Source organism: Microchirus variegatus, assembly GCF_963457635.1.
Source record: "Microchirus variegatus genome assembly, chromosome: 12".
In the NCBI taxonomy this organism is placed as follows: Eukaryota; Metazoa; Chordata; class Actinopteri; order Pleuronectiformes; family Soleidae; genus Microchirus; species Microchirus variegatus.
In genome coordinates this window covers 1,713,159-1,716,822 of record NC_139813.1, presented here as the reverse complement: position 1 = coordinate 1,716,822, position 3,664 = coordinate 1,713,159, and the positions used below count along the sequence as shown (strand labels likewise).

Here is a 3,664-nt window from a genome sequence, read left to right as displayed (position 1 = left end):
TAAATTTCAGCCAGCGTGCAGAGTGGTATGACTACTGTCACCTTTTCTAGTACAGCTTAACTGCACAGTGGATGTGTTTACAACACATCTTCCAGCAATGTGTTCTACAGGGAGAAACCATTCTGGGTGTGATGTGTCTGTTCCCTGCAAACTCCAAACTTCTACTGGCTGTCATTAAAATGTCTGTGTGGATGGAGATGAAGCCAAGAAACTTTAGTAAGGACATGTTTGAATGCAGTGGTTTTGGACATGACATTAACAACTCAAAACTGCTTTATAACAGCTGGTCTTGGTTCAGATAGAGGGTCAAATGGTCTGTCATAGGGGTGGTAATGCACCTAGGGGGCGGTAGTGCACCTATAGATGGATATAAGCGGTAGAAGAAGAAACAGCAGCGTGTCTGTCTCATGGATGTAAATATGAACCGTCGTTTGAGCTTCTGAGTTTATCGATTGAGAACATGTTTCATAATAAATCCGCGAGTATTTGCTCTGTACTAGGTTGTAATAACCAACACCAGACACTCCACATTCTTCCTGTCGACGAGGACAGAAAAGCGGAGTGGATATCTTTTATTTTTAATGGGAACGCCGCTGCTACATTCCCAAAACACTCCGTGTGTGTGCTAACCGCTTCACAGAGAAGTGTTATTCAAACTTCGGGTAGTACCATGCTGGACTTGGCACACAACTTCATCTAAACGAAGGAACAGTGTCGACATTACGTGGTGGATTACCTGCAGCTCAAGTTGTAAGTATTTCCAACAATGAAACTGTCTTTGTGTATATGTTCTGTCTTGTAGCATTAGCGATAGGCGGCTAAGTGCTAAGCTACACGTGTTTGCCCGTGTTTCATTTGCGTGTGTTTCTCACGCCAGTAAACAAGGAAATGTGTGTTTATTATCCTACATATGTTGAAACACTTGAGATATGCAGCTAAAGCTAAAGACTCGTATTATGTTCGAGTAGAGAACAACTTATTGTAAATATGACGAAGATTCAAGTAAAGTAATGCCAGTCTTTTTTGTAATATTATTTTAATCTTTACTATTTTCCATTCCAGGGTCATTTTATCCACACAGCCACTCAAACAGACGCTAAAACTGTGCCAATCAGCTGTCAATTGGGACCTTGAAAGAACACGTGAACAGCAAAAGTAAGTAGAATTGTAATTTTGTAGAATCCAAATACTGAAGAGCATAAAATGTTCACACATGTATTTACTCTATAGGGACCCAGACACCAAAATGGCGTCCATGGAGGACAGACTGGTGTCTCTGGAGGAAGCAGCTGTCGATCCAGAGCAAACCGTGGCTGTTCTGATTTGAAGAGGAAAAGAGGGGTGCTCAATCCCAAAATTGCAGTAAATGTTTCTCTCGTTTTCATAACTCAGAGGGAAACGACAGGCGCTATGACTCCATACAAGGGTAAGATTTTAAGGAAAAAAACTGTCTGACCTGACTGTATTTATGATTTGCTGACAGACTCAGCTTGACTCGCCCCACAATTCCGCTGTGACTTTACATTTAGTGGAAACTCTCTCTGCAAGGCCGGATATGTGTGGAGTAGACTCTGGAGTCTTTATATGTAAGTAACTTTAATCTAAAAAATTGTCTTGTTTGTGGTATTTTTTTAGATGCCTGTTGCCTCTCTTTTTGTCAGCGGCATGTAAGACATACTACGATACACTCCAGAAGAACTTACATATGAACAGATAAAGTCAGCCAGACCTTGAGGCCCAATCAGGAGCAGTGAGAGGTGCAGCCCGGAGCAGACAGAGAAGAAAGAGGGTACGACTGAAATCAGTGCATGATTTAAAAATGTTTTTTCTTGACCTTTATACTAAGTACTAAGTGTAACATTTTACTAAACTAACTGGTTAATTAGACAAACGCATACATACATACGTGTGTGTATATATACACACATGGAGCAGCACTTATTGTACTACTTGTGTTTCCAGCTGCTGGAAGCGAGGAGGGCTGTTTTAACCAAGGATGAGATGGACTTCTGCAGGGGCATCACAATTGACCTGATGTCTGATGAGGAGGATGGAGGACAAACTGTGTTTTGTAATTGTGGGCTTTAAATTAAAATAAAAAATTAAAATAAAATGTGATTTGATTTGATGGCTCAGCTGATGGAGAAGCTGGGTGGATATTCAGCCTCCATCCTTCAACAAGAGAGGCTGGAGAGGGACCCAGAGTACTGAACAACCCACAACAGAAGGCTGCATAATGGGGCACTCTCTGCAAGACCTGCTCCAACTTCTGACCCTGAAGCAGCCAAGAGAGATTTTTCAGAAAGCAAGTTATTTGTGTGTTTTTTGTTTTTTTTAACTAAAGCTTCACTTTCTATATGTACTTTCTTATGTCTCTTATTCTCTATTGTGTTGTGGAGTTATCACTAAATAATAATAGCAATAAGAATAATTAGTAGTAGTATCATTAATAATAATGTTATTATTAATATCTGTATTATTATAATCATTATTACAAATGGGAGGGGCAAATGATCATGTGTTCCAAAGGTGACCAATGAGTGAGGGAATTGCTGTCCAATCACAGAGGATTTTACTGTGGAACTGTGTGTGCTTTCATCCAATGGTTGTTTGTGTCAGTCAGAGCAGGTCTGACGATCGCTACATTGATATGCTATTTAGAGCCGTTAGCACCTAGCGGGGGTTCGCGAGCGGGCGGCCCCCGCACCCCCCTCCTCCGCGGCTTCCCCCCCCCCCCGTCCGTTATCAACAGTGATCGGGCATTAAGGCCACATTATACTTCTCCGACTGCGTATGCGTTATCCGTCTGCGTCACCACGGAGACGCCTCGAGCCTTTATACTTCTGCGTCGTGGTGACGGATACGCGCTGCCATTTCCCGCCCGATCAGTAGGGGTCGCTGCGCAAGGTTGTTGTGCTTCTGGCTACAGTGAGCAATGGCGTCGAGAGAGAAAGACTGTTGTTGTTGAAACAGTGGCCGTTTCTCACTTTTCTGTGTCACGCAAACGCAGTTTTAAGATCATTTGAGGCGAGAAATTGGCCATTTAGAGTCTAAACATGTGCTGTGTGTGTTAAGATATGACGTATTTATAGTTTGGCAGCGGCGTTGTCGGCTGGGATCAGCTCCGCCTCTGTGAACGCTCGGGTGCCCACTGTGAGCCGGCACAGAGCAGCTTCGCTCGGCCTGTCCTGAGGACCAATCGCAGCTCTTGCCGTCTCTGTTGTCCCTTGACGGAGTGACGGAAACTTAAAATATATTTTGTGCAGTCGGAGACTATGCAGAGGCTCTTCGACAGGCTCTGCGTCGACGCAGAGTCTCTGCGTAACCTACGCAGAGCACTTTACGCAGAAGTATAAATTGGGCTTTATCGGGAACAGGCGAACAGGCGAAGCGTGTCTGGAAGAACCACTCACTACGTCTCTCAACAAAGATCCAGGTGTATAGAGCAGTAGTCATCACCACTCTTCTTTACGGTGCTGAGGCCTGGGTCCTGTACCGGAAGCAGGTGCGACTCCTGGAGCGCTTTCACCAACAATGCCTGCGGTGCATCATGGGCATCAAGTGGCAGGACTATGTGACTAACATTGAAGTCTTGGAGAGAGCAAACCTTCCCAGCGTGGAGGCATTGCTGCTGTCAAAGCAGCTCCGATGGGCTGGCCACTTG

At 44.3% G+C, this 3,664-nt stretch overlaps 1 long non-coding RNA gene across 1 annotated transcript; it reads left to right on the top strand.

Moving 5' to 3' along the window:
- Window positions 1–412: 412 nt before the first annotated feature.
- LOC310935307 lies at window positions 413–2,211 on the top strand. The gene is made up of 5 exons (XR_014592984.1): window positions 413–750; window positions 1,063–1,155; window positions 1,231–1,426; window positions 1,636–1,789; window positions 1,963–2,211. It is a non-coding gene; the product is annotated as an uncharacterized lncRNA (long non-coding RNA).
- The last annotated feature ends 1,453 nt before the right edge of the window (window positions 2,212–3,664 follow it).